Below are 22035 nucleotides of genomic sequence, written 5' to 3' on the forward strand. Positions count from 1 at the left end.
TATCCACTAAACCATAGGCCTCATAAGGCAGAGACTATATCTGTCCACTGTATCTTTAGGGCCCTCAAAGGGAACTGAGATTACAATATTTCTAGCAAAGAGTTATTAAGAAACTAGTTAACTATATAGCTACAAAACTTTAGGTATTATCTAATAGTCCAACTCCACCACTTTTCCAATGATGAAAATGAAATTTAGGGAACCCGGGTCTGAATTCCAGTTCATTGTTTTCTACTTTGTATCACATCTTCTGTTATTCTCAAATACTTTCACTTCGGTATTTGAGTGCTTTACGTGCTTATTTGTTGGATTTTTAAAGCAGATTTGTAAAATTTTCATAGACCGGTATTAAAAGTTAGCAGGTTCAACTTGAAAAATGCAGATAACTAAAGGCTATAGTGTGATTGGTAGAACGTGTCCAAAAATTTAAAATTTATGCCTGAAAGTCCAAAACTCAAGGCACAGTATTAAGACAAAATTGAAGTTTCAGATTAGAATATTTAGAATAGTCATAACGGACTATAAGATGAATAAACAAGTGTTAAGCAATGCTAAAGGAGTGGTTAAAGCCTCGGCTGCTAATGAAAAGGTAAGCAATTTGAACCCACCAGCCGCTCTGCGGGAGAAAGATGTGGCAGTCTGTTTCCGTAAAGATTACAGCCCAGGAGACCCTATGGGGCAGTTCTACTCTGTCCATTAGGGTCACTGTGAGTTGCAATCAACTCAAGAGCAATGAGTTTGGTTTGGTTTTTTAAGCAGTGCTGTTATTTTAAAATTTAGCAATTAAGTCATTTTGCACAGAATTTTCTTCATAAGAATTTCAAATTAAAATGTCTGATGGCTACTATTTCACAATATCTACAGAATCCAGTTCTTTCACTTTGCAGCAAAAGAACTGAACGCTGCTCATCGTATCCCAACACTCATGCCCCCAAAGAAATCCTTAAAACTACTCCACCAAATTATCTGACCCCTTTTTAGCTGGTGTTACATTTTTTTATTTTTACATAGCCCTGGGTCCATTTGAAAATTCTTACCCATGGATTTTTACTTCAAAATACAGGTGTCCTAGTTTTCTGTTATTAACTTTGCATATATATTCCCAAATTTTGACTGTTTTACTAATGAAATTGAAATTGGGATGTAATATAATTTTCCTGATATAGTCAGAGGAAAAATGACTGCGGTGATCCACAGCTAAAGGCTGAGTCTTCATGTATAAAAGCTAATAAATAATAAGTTTAATTTTAATTAAAAAAAATTTAATTTCCATATTGGTAAATCAACCTCCACCAGATTTTCTTTGTTCATTCCAAAAAGCAACCCCTTTTCCATAAGGTTCCACTCTAGCCATTTTGACAGGGCTTTTTTTTTTTATCCATAGCTTGGAATGTCCATGGCTTGGGATGTAGTTCTTTCCCCTTGCACCTACCTAATGTCACCAAAATCTCCATCGTTTTCATTTATGTACTACCTAAAACCCCACATTATTTTCTAATGAGTATGCACAAGGGAGTAATTTCTTCCTATTTGTGGCATTGACTAGGCCCCTTTTAGAATCCTATATCTAACTTTTATCACCACATTTTAAGAGAAAGAAAAAGCAACAATAATTATTGTTTTAATAATAGAACACATGAATAAAGATGAGAATAATCTTGGTTTTTTAACCTAGAAAATAAAACTAAGGGATGAATTCAACTGATGTTATTTCAAGAAAAATGCTAAATAGTTATGCCCTCTATTCCATAGATGACAGAGAATAATAATTTATTAACTACAAATAAAGAAGAAATTATCAACTGTGAGGATAGAATGTTATTGTTGTTGGATGCTATCAAGTCAATTTCAACTCATAAGGGCCCATGTGACAGAGTAGAACTGCCTCATAATCTTTATGGGAGCAGATTGCCAGGTCTTTTTTTCTCCAGCAGAAGGTCCCTCTCTCCCCGCCACCCTGTTCATTTGAACTACTGACCTTGCAGTTAGCAGCTAAAGACTGTAACTATTGTACCACCAGGGCTCCCTGAGGACAGAACAGTTTAAAGTATTTCAGTTCTTAGAGAGTTTTAAAACAAGATGCACAGAAGGGTTAAGTACCCAGGCTTTTGAGTGATAGTATTCTATCTTCCATGTATTGCTTGAGGAGTTTGTAGACAAAGGAAAATAAATACTTCCCCTAAAATCGCTAAAGGGCAGAATAGCCAAAAGTAAGTAGAGGAGTGAAGACCTAATGGCTCAGTGTCTTTGTACTAAGACCTTTTTGGACTAGCTTAAGTGATCATTTGGAGGTGAATGTGTATTCCTGCTTAAGGCAAGTGGCTACAACAAATCACTGCTGCAGGACCATTAAAAATTGTTATTTCAGGATTGAAAGAAGTGTTGTCATTTGTTATTCATTTCAATATGCACAATAATACTGTTTGCATAAGTTTTTACTCTTCCTAAGAATTAAAGTAAAAATGATTTTTTCTTAATTTCATACAATTTTCAAACTGATACTTAGTATCTATTTATTATTTTATAATTTATTTTATTTGTTGGTGGTGTTGAGAATACACACAGCAGAACACACCAATTCAACAGATTCTTCATGTACAGTTCTGTGACATTGATCACCTTCTTCGAGCTGTGCAACCATTCTCACCCTCGTTTTCTGAGCTGTTCCTCCCCTATAAAGATAAATTCACTGCCTCCTAAGTTTCCAGTCTAATCTTTTGAGTTGCTATTGTCAATTTGATCCCATATAGATAGATATTAAAAGAGCACAATGCTCAAAGCAGACACTGTTTACTAGTTAAGCTAAACTATTATTTGGTTTTAAGAAGATTTCAAGAGAAATTTTTGGCTTATGTTTTAAAGCTTATCTGAGGGCAATACTTTCAGGGGTTCACCCTGCTGCCATGGCTCCAGGAAGTCTGGAGTCTATGAGAATTTTAAATTCTGTTCTGCATTTCCCCCCTTTTGATAAGGATTTTTCTATAGAATCTCTGATCAAAATGTTCAGTAATGGTAGCTGGGCACCATCTAGTTCTGGACTAGACTGCAAAGGAGGCAGTTGTTCATGGAGGCAATTAGCCAGACATTCAATTTTCTCCTATTCCTGACACTCTTTCTTCCTCTGTTGCTCAGTTTCTATTTAAAAGTAAAAATACTAGGACTTACATAAAACTTCTGAACCTTTATAAAATAACTTACTCCACTTACAAAAATGTGAGGATTAAATAAAAATCTGTATAGTAACAAAAAATTTTGCTCCAGTTAAACTTCAAAAGCTTTCTTAGCCTCTAATGAGATAGCTTAAACAAGATGATCTTTGTTGGATGATATGAATTGGGTCTATAAAGAGTCCTATTATTTGTGTATAACTTTATTTCCACAATGAACTTATTTAATATGTAGATTAGTTCACTATAAACTCTTTCTAGTATTTATATTATTTTGTTAGCATTTTAAATTTCTTTATGTAATTACTGTGAATTCAATAAATTAAGCATGGGGAAAATATTAAATGATGCAGGAAACATCAAAAGAAGATGGAAGGAACACACAGAGTCATTATACCAAAAAGAATTAGTCGATATTCAATTATTTCAAGAGATGGCATATGATCAGGAACCGATGGCACTGAAGGAAGAAGTCCAAGCTGCTCTGAAGCCATTGGCAAAAAACAAGACTCCAGGAATTGATGAAATATCAATTGAGATGTTTCAACAAACAGATGCAGCGCTGGAGGTGCTCACTCGTCTATGCCAAGAAATATGGAAGACAGCTTCCTGGCCAACTGACTGGAAGTGATCCACATTTATGCCTATTCCCAAGAAAGGTGATCCAACCAAATGTGGAACTTATAGAACAATATCATTAATATCACACACAAAAAAAATCACACTCAAGCAAAATTCTGCTGAAGATCATTCAAAAACGGCTGCAGCAGTATATCGACAGGGAACTGCCAGAAATTCAGGCTGGTTTCAGAAGAGGATGTGGAACCAGGGATATCATTTCTGATGTCAGATGGATCCTGGCTGAAAGCAGAGGCTACCAGAAGGATGTTTACCTGTGTTTTATTGATTATGCAAAGGCATTTGACTGTGTGGATCATAACAAATTATGGATAACATTGTGAAGAATGGGAATTCCAGAACACTTAATTGTGCTCATGAGGAACCTTTACATAGATCAAGAGGCAGTTGTTTGGACAGAACAAGGGGATACTGATTGGTTTAAAGTCAGGAAAGGTGTGCGTCAGGGTTGTATACCTTCACCATACCTATTTAATCTGTATGCTGAATAATCTGAGAAGCTGGACTATATGAAGAAGAACGGGGCATCAGGGTTAGAGGAAGACTCATTAACAACCTGTGCTATGCAGATGACACAACCTTGCTTGCTGAAAGTGAAGAGGGCTTGAAGCACTTACCAGTGGAAGATTAAAGACCACAGCCTTCAGTATAGATTGCACCTCAACATAACGAAAACAAAAATCCTCACAACTGGACCAATGAGCAACATCATGATAAACGGAGACAAGATTGAAGTTGTCAAGGATTTCATTTTACTTCAATCCACAATCAACACCCATGAAAGTGGCAGCAATAATATCCCTAGTTCCATGTCTTCTGAATCCAGCTTGAGTTTCTGGCAGTTCCCTGTTGATGTACTGCTGTAATCGTTTCTGAATTATCTTCAGCAAAAATAGTAATAGTGTTAACTAGCATTATTATAATTACTGCAGGTAGTCTATAAATCAATTAATTTAATCCATCAGTAATAACACAGAAATCAGCCAGGAAGTATTCTTATTTCATCTTAAAAAATCATCTTCCTACTAACACCATTTTACTTCTATTCTTGTGAAAAATATTTTCAGAGGGTCTAGACCTTTGAATTTCTCCATGTGCAGATATCTTGCCAAGAAGGAAGGATGCTGAAAGGCAGAGGGTTTAGGGATAGAGCTGTGTCATCTGTTCTTGGCAGGGTGAGAAATGGTAAGAGGGGCATGGGCTACCTAGGATTCATAATGGTGAAGTTTCATAAATCACATTATTCAAAAGATACAGTGATTTATGGGAGATACTCTGTGTGAAACTTCTTTCCTGGGCCCACAGAGAACCACACTTCCCATTCTCTTAGGAGTTAGTTGGGGCCATGTGACAACTTTTGGCCAATGGACGGTGAGATGTGATGCATTTTGTTTTTTAGGCTGAGGCAGTAAAAAGCCACTGTGTAAACTTCCAATTCCCTTTTCCCTTTTCAGGAGCAAATGTGGATGTCAAGAAGGTGGGGCCAGAAAATCACAGATGGGATTGCTAAGTGACCACCTGAAGGACAGCTGCCCTGGAGAATTGCATCAACTATTGCAATCTTTGTGTGAGAGAGAAATAATATTTTATGTTTTAAACCACTGAAATTTTGGCATTGTTTGTTATCATAGCATCAAACTAGCTTCTCTTGCCTTGTCTCTCCTGCATAGTATATCTTCCTTTTCTATATTTTTCTTGCTGGTGCCTTGACTAGAAGCCTTATATCAGTCAGAATCCCAGCAGAAAGCAGACGCACATTCAAAAGACATCATTAAAAGATGACTGCTTAATGAGGATCCTCATTAAGAAATGTGGGCAAGTTTAAGGGAAATCAACATGGGATAGTGAAGTACCTGGTGTTAACAGGAAGCCATTACTACCTCTAGACTTGAAGGTGCAAGGGGAAGCAGCAGTTACCAGAATCTGTGATGAGATCCAGTTACCAAAACCTGAGATGAGATTTACAGCCACAGGAGATGAGTCATCTGACAGAAGTTAAGGAAATAAATACCCTATTTTCTTCCTTTTCCTATCCTCCTTTGTCCTCCTATTGGTCAATCTCAGTTGGAAGCCAGAAGAGTTTAGTTGATTCAGTCTTGAGGGGTCAGCATCCAAACACATAGAATAGGGTAGAAAGGGGATCTGGAGAAGCAAACAGAAAATGTTCATCACAAGCCTCATCAATTTCTTGCATATCCTGTTTTAGAATATTGACTCAATAAATGAGGACTTTCATGACCAAGTCACACTTTTGACAGTCATCTTAACAGTTCTAAAGATCAGGGAAAATGCACTCATCTTAGAAACACCTTGGAATGTTCAAACAAAAGAGCCACGTGCTCCTTCTCCATGGTAAGTGCATGAGAATCTGAAAATTAAAATTTTAGAAATAAAAACAGAAAATGGATATATTTGTGTATAAACTGAATACAATTAAAAAATGAAATGATCAGTGTATTTCATCTTTAAAATGACTTTCCTACTAATACCATAAGGTACAATTTTGGACATCCCAGAAAATTTTTTACCCTTGTTTATTATAAGCTTCTTCAGTATAGAGACCTAATTTTATCCATCTTTATAACCCAGTATCTAGCACAGTTCTCAAGAAGCAAAATGAACAATTTTGAAGGATGGATAGTGAAGGGACTTTATTTCATAAATAAAGGCTATATCCTTATTTATAAATAGAGTTTATATCTGTGCTATAACAATACCAGCCCTGTTCTGAAGGATGCAGACAATTGGTGGGAAAGGAAGTGGAAAAAATTCGTCTTTTCTTTTGCTTTTAAGAATAATCCAGGAATCCAAATGAGTGAGAGTTATATAATTATAGAGGTAAATTATTTTTTAAATTTGAATCTGTTGTAAATTTTAGAAAGTAAATTATTTGCAAAGTTTGCTATTTTATTTTTTATTGGTAACATGCTTTTGGTAATTCTCAAAATTCATCATGGCACACACACCACTGGTCCTCAACATGGAGGTTGTTTTAGTCATCTAGAGCTGCTATAACAGAAATACCACAAGTGGATGGCTTTAATAAAGAGAAATTTATTTTTTCACAGTCTAGTAGGCTAGAAGTCCAAATTCAGGGCATCAGCTCCAGAGGAAGGCTTTCTCTCTCTCTGTTGGCCTTCTCATCAATCTTCCATCAGACTAGGAGCTTCTCTGTGCAGGGACCCCGGGTCCAAAGGACACGCTTTTTTCCCTGCATTGTTTTCTTGGTGTTAAGAGGTCCTCAACTCTCTGCTTGCTTCTCTTCTCTTGTAAGATAAAAGGTGATACATGCCACAATCCAGGGAAAATCCCTTTAAATTGGATCAGTGATGTGACCTTAACGTAATCCTCTTTAACGTAAAATTACAAGCACAAGTTGGAGGACAATCACACAATACCGGGAATCATGACCCAGTGAAACTGATACACACATTTTTTGGGTAACAAAACTCAATCCATGACAGAGGTTAAGAACCACTGCTGTGAGGCATAAATAATTTAGTTTATTATGTCCTTTGTTTAAAAAGTGTGAAACATGAAGTTTGCAAACATAAGAACCTATGTACCTAATTTATCAATTATGTCTTCTGCTGAAGATAAACTATAATCTAATCCTGCTTAACAGTACCTATTGTTGTTGTCAGGTGCCGTCGAGTCGGTTCCGACTCATAGCGACCCTATACGCACAACAGAACGAAACACTGCCTGGTCCTGCACCATCCTTACAATTGTTGTGATGCTTGAGCTCATTGTTGCAGCTATTCTGTCAATCCACCTTGTTGAGGGTCTTCCTCTTTTCCGCTGACCCTGTACTCTGCCAAGCATGATGTCCTTCTCAAGGGACTGATCCCTCCTGACAACATGTCCAAAGTATGTAAGACGCAGTCTCCCCATCCTTGCCTCTAAGGAGCATTCTGGCTGCACTTCTTCCGAGACAGATTTGTTCGTTTTTTTGGCAGTCCATGGTATATTCAATATTCTTTGCCAACACCACAATTCAAAGGCGTCAACTCTTCTTCGGCCTTCCTTATTGATTGTCCAGCTTTCACATGCATATGATGCAATTGAAAAAACCACGGCTTGGGTCAGGCACACCTTAGTCTTCGAGGTGACATCTTTGTTCTTCAACACTTTGAAGAGGTCCTTTGCAGCAGATTTGCACAATACAACGAATCTTTTGATTTCTTGACTGCTGCTTCCGTGGCTGTTGATGGTGGATCCAAGTAAAATGAAATCCTTGACAACTTCAATCTTGTCTCCATTTATCATGATGTTGCTCATTGGTCCAGTTGTGAGGATTTTTGTTTTCATTATGTTGAGGTGTAATCAATACTGAAGGCTGTGGTCTTTGATCTTCATTAGTAAGTGCTTCAAGCCCTCTTCACTTTCTGCAAGCAAGGTTGTGTCATCTGCATAGTGCAGGTTGTTAATGAGTCTTCCTCCAATCCTGATGCCTCACTCTTCTTCATATAGTCCAGCTTCTCAGATTATTTGTTCAGCTTACAGATTAAATAGGTATGGTGAAAGAATACAACCCTGACGCACATCTTTCCTGACTTTAAACCAATCAGCATACCCTTGTTCTATCCGAACAACTGCCTCTTGATCTATGTAAAGGTTCCTCATGAGAACAATTAAGTGTTCAGGAATTCCCATTCTTCGCAATGTTATCCATAGTTTGTTATGATCCACACAGTCGGATGCCTTTGCATAGTCAATAAAACACAGGTAAACACCCTTCTGGTATTCTCTGCTTTCACCCAGGATGCATTTGACATCAGCAATGATATCCCTGGTTCCACATCCTCTTCTGAAACCAGCCTGAATTTCTGGCAGTTCCCTGTCGATATACTGCTGCAGCTGTTTTTGAATGATCTTCAGCAGAATTTTGCTTGAGTGTGATTTTTTTTGTGTGTGATATTAATGATATTGTTCTATAACTTCCACATTTGGTTGGATCACCTTTCTTGGGAATAGGCATAAATATGGATGTCTTCCAGTCAGTTGGCTAGGAAGCTGTCTTCCATATTTCTTGGCATAGACGAGTGAGCACCTCCAGCGCTGCATCTGTTTGTTGAAACATCTCAATTGATATTCCATCAATTCCTGGAGCCTTGTTTTTTGCCAATGCCTACAGAGCAGCTTGGACTTCTTCCTTCAGTGCCATCGGTTCCTGATCATATGCCACCTCTTGAAATGATTGAATATCGACTAGTTCTTTTTGGTATAATGACTCTGTGTGTTCCTTCCATCTTCTTTTGATGCTTCCTGCATCGTTTAATATTTTCCCCACGGAATCCTTCACCATTGCAACTCGAGGCTTGAATTTTTTCTTCAGTTCTTTCAGCTTGAGAAACACTGAGGGTGTTCTTCCCTTTTGGTTTTCCATCATCAGCTCTTTGCCCATGTCATTACAATACTTTACTTTGTCTTCTCGAGGGACCCTTTTAGATCTTCTGTTCAGTTCTTTTACTTCATCAGTTCCTCCTTTTGCTTTAGCTGCTCGATGCTCAAGAGCAAGTTTCAGAGTCCCCTCTGACATCCATCTTGGTCTTTTCTTTCTTTCCTGTCTTTTCAGTGACCTCTTGCTTTCTTCATGGATGATGTTCTTGATGTCATTCCACAACTCGTCTCGTCTTCAGTCACTAGTGTTCAATGTGTCAAATCTATTCTTGAGATGGTCTCTAAATTCAGGTTGGATATACTTGAGGTCATATTTTGGCTCTCGTGGACTTGCTCTGATTTTTTTCAGTTTCAGCTTGAACTTGCATATGAGCAATTGATGGTCCGTTCCACAGTCGGCCCCTGGCCTTGTTCTGACTGATGATATTGAGCTTTCCCATCATCTCTTTCCACAGATGTAGTCAATTTGATTTCTGTGTGTTCCATCTGGCGAGGTCCATGTGTATTGTATTTTATAAAAATTAAGGATCAATTTACAAAACATTCAGCTAGAAATAGTTTTTAATCTTGTTGTGTTATTTTTCTAAGACTAGAGCCATATTCAAGTAGAATGATGCTTTAGTCATCCAGTGCTCCTACAATAGAAATACCACAAGTGGATGGCTTTAACAAAGAAAAATTTATTTCTTCACAGTAAAATAGGCTAAAAGTCCAAATTCAGGTTGCCACCTCCGGGGGAAGGCTTTCTCTTTCTGTCAGCATTCTCATCAATCTTCCTCTGGACTACGGGCTTCTCTGCGTAGGGACCCCAGGTCCAAAGGATGTGCTTTGATCCCGGTGCCTCTTTCTTCGTGATATAAGGCCCCCCTGTCTCTCTGCTCACTTCTCTCTTTTATATCTCAATAGATTGCCTCAAGACACAGTCCAGTCTTGTAGGTTGAGTCCTGTCTCACTAACACAACTGCTGCCCATCCTCCCTCGTTAACATCATAGAGGCAGGATTTACAACATATAAGAAAATCACACAATACCAGGAATCATGGCCCAGCCCAACTGATACACACATTTTTGGGGGGACATAATTCAATCCATAACAAATGACTTACTTTAAAGAGTTTTAAGAGGACATATTTCCTTTGACATAAAATTCTAAAATTGCACATTTTAGAAAGATATGAATAATGCGGGTTAGTGGATTTGATAGATAATGAAGATAAGCATACCTGAACATCCTGTTTCCCAATAATGGAGATAAAGCTAAATATTTAAATGCTTATTCAATTTTTTTCCCTAAGGCTTTCTGCATACCCGTTAAGTTTAAAATGTTGTCATGCCTTACTTTTTTCTTAACTATCAAAACGAAGTGAAATAAGTCACACACGAAAGGACACATATTGTATGATCTCACATTAAATATCTAGAATAGGCAAACGCATGCAGACAAACATTTATTAGTGGTAGAGGCAGGGCCAAGACAGCAGAATAGTCAGATGCTTCCTGTTGTCCCGCTTATAACAAAGACCCCAATAGACAAGTGAATCGAATATATATGACAATATAGGAACCCTAATCATCTAAGACAAAGCTGAAGAATTGGACTGAGGGGCAGGTGGAAGGAGAGATAATTCAAAAGCAGTGGAAACAGGGAAGCTCAGATTGCAACTAGAAAACCAAACAGGGAACCTCTGATTACAACTAGGAAACCAAAAGATTAACCATAAAATTTCAGAATTAGACAACTTAATAGAAGATCATAGGAGCAGAATTGAGACAATGAAAGTCAGAATTAGTGAGATTGAAGATAAATCCCTTGACACCAATTTGTTTAAGAAAAAAGAATAAAAAAAAAAAAATGAAGAAAGCCTAAGAATTACGTAGGATACTATCAAGAAGAAAAACCTATGAGTGGTTGGAGTACCATAACAGGGGGGATAACAGAAAAGACAAAGAATTGTTGAAGATTTACTGGCAGAAAACTTCCCTAACATAATGAAAGATGAGAAGGTATCTATCCAAGATGAATAAGGAAGACCGAAGAAGAACTGACACCTTTGAATTGTGGTGTTGACGAAGAATATTGAATATACCATGGACTGCTAAAAGAATGAACAAATCTGTCTTGGAAGAAGTACAACCAGAATGCTTCTTAGAGGCAAGGATGGTGAGGCTGCTTCTTACATACTTTGGACATGTTATCAGAAGAGATCAGTCCCTGGGGAAGAACATCATGCGTGGTAAAGTACAGGGTCAACGCAAAAGAGGAAGACCCTCAGTGAGATGAATTGACACAGTGGCTACAACAATGGGCTCAAGCATAACAGTAATTGTGGGCATGGCGCAAGACTGAGCAGTGTTTCATTTTGTTGTACATAGGGTCGCTATGAGTTGGAACCAACTCAACGGCACCTAACAACAACAACACTACAATAAAAAAAACCCAAATAATCCAATTAAAAATGGGCAAGGAATATGAACAGATACTTCATCAAAAAAGACATTCAGGCAGCTAACAGACACATGAGAAAATATTGTAATCACTAGCCCTTAGAGAAATGAAAATCAAAACTACAATAAGATACCATGCCCCCGCCATTACTGGCACGAATCAAAAAAACAGAAAACAACAAATGTTGGAGAGGTTGTGGGGAGACTGGAACTCTTATGCACTGCTAATGGGAATGCAAAATGCTACACCCATTCTGGAAAACAATATGGTGCTTCCTTAAAAAGCTAGAAATAGAAATACCATACCACCCAGCAATCCCACTCCTAGGAATATATCCTAGAGAAATAAGAGCTGTCACATGAATAGACACGTGCACACCCATGTTCATTGCTGTACTATTCACAATAGCAAAAAGATGAAAACAATGCAAATGCCCATCAACAGATGAATGAATAAAAAACTACGGTACATACACACAATGGAATACTACCAAATGATAAAAAACAGTGATGAATCTGTGAAACATCTCACAACATGGATGAATCTGGTGGGCAATATGCTGAGTGAAATAGGTCAGTCACAAAAGGACAAATACTGTATGAGACCATTATTATAAAAAAAAAGCATGAAACTGTTTCCACACAGAAAGAAACAATCTTTGATGGTTACGAGGGCAAGGAGGGGTGGAGAGGGAAAAACACTAACTACAGAGTAGATAAAGGAGCCCTGGTGGCACAGTGGTTAAAGCGATTGACTGCCAACCAAAAGGTTGGCAGTCCAAAACCACCAAATGTGGCAGTCTGCTTTGGTAGAGATTTGCATCCTTGGTAACTGTATAGGGTCACTATGAGTTGGAATCGACTTGACGGCAGTGAGTAGATAGTAGATAAGTGGTAACTTTGGTGAAGGATAAGACAGTACACAATACTGGAAAAGTCAGCACAACTTGACCAGGGCAAAGTCATAGAAGTTTCACAGACATCCAAACGCCCTGAGAGACTGAGCTACTGGCTGAGGGCTGAAGACCACGGTCTCAGAGGGACATCTAGCTCAACTGGTATAACACGTTGCTTTTTTTTTTTATTATTATTGTTAGGTGCTGTTGAGTCAGTTCCGACTCATAGCAACCCTGTGTACAACAGAACAAAACACTGCCCGGTCCTGCGCCATCCTCACGATCATTGTAATGCTTGAGCCCATTGTTGCAGTCAGTGTGTCAGTTCATCTCCCTGAGGGTCTTCCTCTTTTCACTGACCCTCTACTTTACCAAGCATGATGTCCTTCTCCAGGGACTGATCCCTCCTGATAATATGTCCAAAGTATGTGTGACGGTCTTGCCATCCTTGCTTTTAAGGAGCATTCTGGTCGTACTTACAAGACAGATTTGTTTGTTCTTTTGGCTGACCATGGTATATTCAATATCCTTCAACACCACAATTCAAAGGCATCAATTCTCCTTCAGTCTTCCTTATTGTCGTCCAGCTTTTGCATGCATATGAAGTGACTGAAAACACTATGGCTTAGGTCAAGCGCACCTTAGTCTTCAAGGTGACATCTTTACTTTTTAACAACTGCAGAAGAGGTCTTTTGCAGGAGATTTGCCCAATGCAATGTATCGTTTGATTTGTTGACTGCTGCTTCCATGGGCACTGATTGTGGATCCAAGCAAAAGTATAGCATAACACAGTACACAAAGAAAATGTTTTACATCCAACTGTGGTGAGTAGCATCTGGGGTCTTAAAAGCCTGCAAGTGGCCACCTAAGACACATCTACTGGTCCCATCACAGCTGGAGCAAAGGAGAATGAAAAAGACTAAAAACACAGGGAAAGATTAGTCCACAGGACAAATGGACCACAACTACCACAACCTCCACCAGACTGAGCCCAGAATAACTAGATGGTGCCTGGTTACGACCACTGAATGCTCTGGCAGGGATCACAATAGGGGGTCCCTGACAGAGTGAGAGAAAAATGTAGAACAAAATTCAAATTCACACAGACACACACACAAAAATGAAAACCAGCCTTGCTGGTCTGACAGAGACTGGAGAAACTCTGAGAGTATGGCCCCTGGATGCCCTTTTAACTCAGTACTGAAGTCACTCCCTAGATTCGCCCTTCAGCCAAAGATCAGGCAGGTCTATAGGGCAAACATTAAGACACATGAACAACATGCTTTGTAGTTCAACGATGTATACGAGACTAAAAGGGTACATAAGCCCAAAAGCAAAGAAGAGAAGGCAGGAAGAGACAGGAAAACTGGATGCATTGAAACAGAGAACCCAGGGTGGAGAAGGGGAGAGTGTTGACACATTACAAGGTTGACAACCAATGTCATAAAACAATTTGTGTATAAACTGTTAAATGAGAAACTATTTTGCTCTGTAAACTTTCACCTAAAGCACAATTAAAAAAAAATAATTTAGGGATTCTTCATCATGTTTCTGCAACTTGCTTAAGTCATGTACAGATTTCTTATTGTTAAATTTTGTGATTAGGGAAAAATAGAATAAATTTAGAACCAAAAAGCAAATTTAAAAGTTTAGCTCATTTAAACATCAAGCTATTATTAGATGTCCCTTTAGGGCACAATTGTTAAAATTAAGAGTTCATCTTTTAAAAAAATTGAAAAACAAGAAAGAGAGGAAGGGAGGAAAGGAGGAGAAAAGAAAGAAAGAAAATGCTATAAACATATATTGTGCACTGTAGATGCCAAGGGAACAAAAACTGCTTTAGGAAATCTTTTAGGAAGATTTCCTTTACACTTTCTAATTACATACGGAGATGGGAGCAATCGACCTAAATTTTTTTCTTTCTTGGAAAGATTTACAAATCACTGTGCATTTAGATTGAGTCAGTTTAATGACAAAATAATGTAGAAAACCAGCTACTTTTCTGACATAGCTCATTATTTTGCAAGAAAATACTGGGAGTCCCCTATTGTCTATCATATAAAATAAATCTTCAAGACATAACTCTAATACCACCCTCATGTTACTTCTTTTTACTCTCCACCTTGGTCTCTGTATCAATACAGCATGTTTACCTCAATATTAGGCTCCTAAGTTACACGCCTTTTTGCTGTCTTTGTGGTTTCATATCTATTACCCTCTTGAAGATTTTATTAAAAGCTTCTTATATCCTTCCTTGTCTAATAATACCCCATGCAAAATATTTCCATTCAGTACTTGTTCAGTTTTTACTATCACCTTGTTGATCTATATTGATGAAAGGGCCAAAGGATTAAAGAAACTAAAAGCTTATTGAATACCTACCATTAACCAGGCAGTGTCACGTATATTATTTCACATAAACTAACATTATTAATTTTTTTTTTTATAGCAGAGAAAGTTGTGCCTCAGAAAGTTTGAATATCTTGCAAAGAGTACTAAAACTAAAACCCAGCAGAACTGGGATTCAACCCCAGGGCCATCTACCTCCAAACCCTATTTACTCTCCATTTCACATACTGTCTCCTAATCCAAAATGGTGGATAATTAAAAAAAAAATTCCTATTTAAATTTGGAAAATAATTGATTTTATATTCATACTTGAACATAGCAGTGTCAGAAATGATATGAAACCAAATAATGAGCACACACTATAAAGTTTTAATAGAGATAATTTTTCTTAGGCTGGCACAAAACAGGATAAGAAGAAATGCGCTTTTCTGAGCTTTGATTAGCCAGTGGTTACAGACTTAGAATATCTTTTAAATTATTTTCCCTACTAAATATTTTCTGTTGTAGTTAGTCTTATGTCATTTAAGCTGTATTTTGTTAGATTAAAAGGAGAGAACGTGCTTTTCGTTTTTGTTTTTTTCAATCTTATTCATTCCCTGGAACTTTTTTCATTAAATAGTTACTTAATAAATATTTGTTGGTTAATGAAAATAATTATAAAACCCAATTTTCCTCATGACTGGCAAATTTTGGAATGTATTAATAACGCCTTATGTAACCTTCTCAGAGAAGAGAGAGTTCTACGCCATATTAACACAAAAAGAAAATGACTCTGAATGTAAGAAAACCATCTCTCATAATATGTGTGTATATAATAATGTATCTTTAATCAATATTCTATAGTCTTTTTTCTTAAACTCTATTTGTGTTGACTTTCATTTTACACCTCTATCTTTACTATTTATGTTGACAGATTTTTTTATCATCTTCAGCATCTTCCTCTTTGATGATCTTCATTAGTCTCAATTCTCTTGAACGTAAAGAAATAATTTGCAGATTAATATGTGCAATTTAAAATAGACAATTTTTTAAACCTTTAGCAAAAACTGTAGATGTATGCAGTTCCGCATTATTCTAATCCAGTAACAGAACAATTACCCTGAAACTACCGCTTTTGCCACTAGATGGCGTCTATGTCTAAATAACACAATCTCTATTATTTAAGTTAAACTGCTTGGGAAAAACCTCATCTTCCTTTGAGGTAAATTCAACTAGTGAATTTTCCTGATAGCTGAAATTTATCTTTTTGAGAAATAAAAAAATTGCTAATTATTTTTAAATCATTCATTTTAAACAATCTAGGTTAAAATCTTCTAAAACGGGTCGGTCATACATTTTCCTTCCTTTTTAAACCAGGCATATAAATGTTTCCTGATGATTAATAATGATCATCATAAATATCAATTACAGCACTACACAAGCATATCCAGATTATTATAGTGTTTGATCCTACATTAAATGGCCCTAGATAGCTTTGGTTTTTGAGCTCACTCTTTAGAATATTTTAATTTAGTATAGTATTTTAGGGCTTGTTTTTTAAAAGCTTTTTTTTCTTTTCTCTAGATATACTTCTTAAATGTAACTGTCAGTAGCAGATGTCTTCTTTCTCCAACTTTTGCTTTAAAACATTGCTACCTCTAATGTATTACAATTAACTAGATAAAGTTATTAGAATTGGGTCTAATATAAGCCCTGTTGATAAATTACATATATTTTGTGGCATCTTTTTTTGAGCGCCTATGGCATCTGTTTTGAGTACTGAGATGTTTTGACAGTTGAAGCTGCTTAGTGAGTGGTTATGTTATACTGTTTTTATTTGTGATTAAGAATTGAATTCTAGAGCATTTAAGAGTTTGAATGCTATGTATTATATTAAGACTTCTACATGGCTTTTTTCTTCTTTTAATCTTAGCATCAATAATCTTATTGATTTCATTAAGGTGACTCCAAGTTCAAGGACTTACTTCACATATGTAATTTCAGATCTATTTCTTACATTTTGTAAAAATATTTCCATATGACCATTGAAAAAATAATTTTGTTTATACAAGCAAAAATACATTAAGAAATTTGTGAAAAGCATAGATAGTAATCAATAAAGTCATTCTTAAACTTTAGTGTGCATAAGAATCATATAAAGATCTCAGCATTGTATACAGATACCAGGGCCCTACTTGCAGAGATTATATTTCAGTTGATACGAGGTAAGGGTTAGGGCTCCATATTATAATAAATATTCCAGTTGATTCTTATGCAAGTGATTCAGGACTACACACTGCAATAGTCTCATAATTCAGACATTAAAATTTAACTTTTACCTCTGTGCTTCTCATAGGGTCGCTATGAGTCGGAATCGACTCAACGGCACTGGGTTTACTGGGTTCTCAGAATGCTTACCTGTCACTAAAAAAGAAATGTTCGCTTGAATGGATGTAAAGTTGATTGTTTTATCTTGGATTCAAAATTAAGCTTTGTTATACAAGTATAACTTCCAGGAGAGAAATTATTGTTGTTGTTGTTTACATCAAAGCCTATTCCAAAGTAGGGCAATACTGAAAATTCCACTTAAGACTCATTTTCTCAATAAATAATATTTGGAGACATCCGTCTCATAGCCGAAGTTACATCTTAAGATGTTAAACTAAAATCACTTGAGATTATTATTAATAAGACTTTGTAATGCACAATTATCAAAAATTAATTGAAATTAAGGTAATGATCTCAGTTTTTTACACTGATCCTTACTTACTTTTCTTTTTAATGCTAGCTCTTTCTAACAATCTACTTTTGCCCTCCGTACCTTGTAGTAACACTTTTTCATGCCTTCTAAGTGACCCTGTTTTGAGCAGTGTTAACACTTCAGAAAAATCTCCAGATATGTGTCATGTATCTTTTGGTCTACTTTAATAACAAAACAGAGTCTCCTTGTTATCCTCACTTGCTCAACCAATGTATGTTCTTGCCCCTGTGTTTATACAGTACATTCATTAGTGGTTTTTACTTGTCTAGTCTTTTAGGCCATAAAACTAGAGTTTATTATCCTCCAGGTGATGAATCTTCTTATTTACAAATTAATTGCAAATCATGTGTGGGCAGCATGATTGCTGATCTTGCCTAACGAATACATTTAGTGTTTAATTTTTTTTTTCCTGTTGCTATTTTCTAATTTGAAGTGGGTAGACCAAAACCAATTAATTCTATTTCAGTTTTTCAGTAGTTTGCTGCATGCTTCTTCTGTCACTACAGATGCTTATGACTCTTAATGTATGGCTTTAAATAACACCAATATTAGAGATGTGCTGATATTTAACTACCTGCTCCTTATAGCTGCATCTTTCAGGTAAACCAGAGCTACTAATTACTTTAAAATAACTTGGGTCTGATACTCATAATCTGAATTAATTGACATTCAACAAAACTGCTTATGTTCAGATTGCTTTAATAATAATCGTAGAACTAGAAATCCTTAAGAACATTTATAAACACAACTCAGAGATTATAATACCCATCTGGATGAGATTTTTCCAGAAGGAAGATATTTTTAATTTCTACATATGGAATTAAGAAGACTACATGGGGGATATTTTAGATGTAGAAGTTAGTAGGTTTTTGTGCTCCTCAGTATCTAGCCAATCAAGACGTATGAATGAAGTAGAAGAGGAACCTTGGATTTAAGAAAACAAGCATTCACTGAAACTATCATAATATTGCAAAATTTCTCATGATTTTTACAGTTTGTGGCTGAGATTTTAGCATTAAAATGAGTGAGTGTAAAGGTGAATTAAATTAACAGGGAAGTATTTATATAAATTTACCATGACACAGACATAGACCTAACATCCCAAGAATCTAGTATTTAATAGAAGTATCTTTATGTTTCTTTTGTGTTAAAAAAATGCAAAGTGGTTCTCTATCATAATTTTAGACTAAAATGCTTTTTTGTGCTAATAGCGCTCCCACAAACTTGGTGAATGTTCTTAAAACCCCCTGGATTTTCTCTAAGAAGTGTAGCAACCACCAACCCAATACAGTGACAAAATACAAAAAGGCAAAAGATCCTCTGTCTGCCCAGGGAAAGCAGCATTATGACAAGAAGCAAAGTGGATATAGCGGGCAGACTAAGCTGATTTTCTAGGAGGCTAACACTACAAAGGAGATTGTGTTAAGGCTTGAATGTGTTGAGCCCATCTACAGATCTAAAAGAATGCTGGCTATTAAGAGATGCAAATATTTTGAACTGGGAGAAGATAAGAAAAGGAAGGGCCAAGTGATCCAGTTCTAAGTTTCACCTGGTTTTATTATCAAGACAAAAAAAGCCTGAAGTTATGTTCATTTCATTTGGTCATTTGGGAGGGAAATAAACTAGGTGTCATCTATCAAACGCCCCCTGTATGGCTTAAAAAATGTACATATTAGACTAAAGCAACCCTAACTTTAACACAGCAACAGACAACCAGGTACCAAAAGCTATGTACAATAAACAGTACTAGGCATTTGGAATACAGCAGTAATAAACGGATTTAAATACAACTTTTTTTGCATTATATTTCTAGCACTGGGCTAGACATGGTTATATAGGTCATTTCATTTAATCCCCAATCTTATAGATGTTTTGCTGATAAAGAAATAGTAATTTATTTCTGGTTTATTAGTTTTCGTGTTCTCAATCACATATGCTCCAGTGGCAGAAGCAAATGTTGCCATCACTAGATATATTAATGCTTAAGCTGTGTAAGTGCTGGAAGACAATTCAAGCATCAGATGAGTGCTTGAACTGGCTGAATTTAAAATTCATCCAACTCTGACCTTCTATAATTGCATATAATAACGTACTGGTCTAGAAGATGGGGAAGCCTTAAAAACCATGCAGGTAGGGAAAAAAAAAAAAAAACCAGCACGATAATATGAGTATGAGGTAGGAAACATGTCCAAATGATGCACATGGCTAGGCCACATCCCTGGCAATCTGTCCAAGAGAGTTTGGAATTATGTATACAAAATTAAAAGTGTATGTCCTTAATGCTCCACGTTATAGTAAAATAATCCCCTAATAACTAAAACATGACAGCTAGCTACAAAACAACCCCCCCCCAACATTTTTTAAACAGTCAGCCCTTATACTCTCACCTACAGAGTGAGCAGAGGTTAGAACATTCTAATTCTATCTCTCTGTAGGACACCAAAAATAGAACCAGCTTGCATTGAAATAGTACTGTGACTAAGCCTAGCCTCACTGTTGCATGTTTCTAATTGCATGCACTTCAAGGTTTGAGTTTTTTTAGAAAGCTATTAAAAAGTGGGAAAGTAGGCCCTACAGTATGACTTAGAGTTTACTTTTTTAAATACAACTACTTAAAATTCATTAGTATTTAAGGCAGTGTTATTTCTCACTTCTTTTTACTTTATTCTTTTCTTCATTTTTATAAGCAGCCACGTGGATGAGTTATATGCTCATGTACATGAACTTAAAAAAAAAAAAAAGCTTCACATGGGAACAAAAATAGATAGCCAGCTGCAAAAAATGGTAATAAAAGGACTAAAATATTTAATAAAATTTGTCTTACTTTAATATTATCTTTACATGATAACACACATTTGAATGCCCTTCAATGGCAAAGAATTCTTGTTTGTTCCTATGAGCTGGGAACAACATTGGTTTTCCTGCTTAGTCTTTCAGCTATGTTGGCATACCTTCTGTAGTATAATTTCTTTTTTTGCAAAGGTGGGTATGAGGGCAACTAGATTCTTGGAGTTAGTCCCTAATTTTTTGTTTAAATTATTCTTGACCCCTGTTACTACAGATGTAGAGTTGGGCCATTGCTGCAGTTTTTCTGACCCCCCACTTTAACTTTCTTAACTGGTTGCCAGGAGATAAATTTGCCAAAGCCTTTCTCATCCAAAAGACCACATTATTTACCTGCATTTGCTACAGATAACCCATTGCTGTTGAGTTGGTTCTGACTCACAGCGACCGTATAGGACAGAGTAGAACTGCCCCATGGAGTTTCCAAGGAGCGCCTGATGGATTCGAACTGCCAGCCTTTTGGTTAACAGCCATAGCACTTAACTGCTACGCCACCAGGGTTTCCTTGCTACAGATTAAAATAAAAAAAAAAAGATACCAATGAAATGAGGTAGCTAAGAAAAGTGAGTTCATTAGAAATGGATGGGCCAAGGTAAATTCCAGGAGTAATAAGGATGTTTGCAGGCTCAAAGATGTTTTGAACTTTCTGTGAAATTACAATTATATATCTGATATGGAGAGTTAAAGAAAAAAAAAACAAAACCTCTGAAACTAAAAGCAAAAGCTTAAAGCTATGAAATCCTGCAGCATAGAATTCTTTTCTTCTCCAGAACATGAAATATGGCACATAAGATAAGGATTTACATGGTACTGGAGATAAAACTTGTGAAAATGTCAATTCTTTGTATAGTAATTATTTGGATATCTGAGCATATTACCATAGATATTGAATCTCCAAAACAGCTTCATACAGTTGTTCTCAAAATGTGTATATAAAATAAGGCCAAACTCACCCTTCCAGTAAATCTATTCATTCCATAATGTAGTTTTCGATTGAGTCTGAACATATTTCAGGTGAAAATAAGATGATCCAGGTCTGTCAGTATTGACATATATACGAAGGTGGTCCCTTTATCGTAATTTGTGAAACGCTTGCAAGTTGTCTTGGTGAGGGATCTCACATGGAGTGAGATAATCAAGATGCAAGATGGCAGAGGCCAGTCAAGTTGTGCAGTTTCGTGAAGTGATCATGTGTGTACGGTATGTTTTAGACAAATAAGGCGGATTGTTAGCCTATTCATAACCGAGGTGCTATAGTATAGCATTTTAGTGCAAATTATTTGCTATCTTAAAAGCTATTTCTTGTTATTTCTTTTCAGTCAAAAGTGACTGATAACACTTCTGAAATCACTTGCTTCCTTTTGAGTGGCATTTCATTAAAGAATCCCAACCTAAGACCCCTCTTACTCCGTCATTAACAACTGCAGTCTACATCAAAACTGTCTACTACCAAGACTGTTTGTATTTATGTCTTTATGTTAACTTCTGTTCAATTGTATTGAGAAGATCAGTTGCGTTTTTCAATTACTTATTGAATTCTAAAAGAAACGGA

At 36.4% G+C, this 22035-nt stretch overlaps 1 pseudogene; it reads left to right on the top strand.

The window, feature by feature from the left end:
• The first annotated feature begins 526 nt into the window (after positions 1-526).
• On the top strand, positions 527-19332 carry LOC111749481 (large ribosomal subunit protein eL42-like; annotated as a pseudogene).
• The last annotated feature ends 2703 nt before the right edge of the window (positions 19333-22035 follow it).

This window comes from Loxodonta africana, chromosome 6 (genome assembly GCF_030014295.1).
Source record: "Loxodonta africana isolate mLoxAfr1 chromosome 6, mLoxAfr1.hap2, whole genome shotgun sequence".
Taxonomy (NCBI): Eukaryota; Metazoa; Chordata; class Mammalia; order Proboscidea; family Elephantidae; genus Loxodonta; species Loxodonta africana.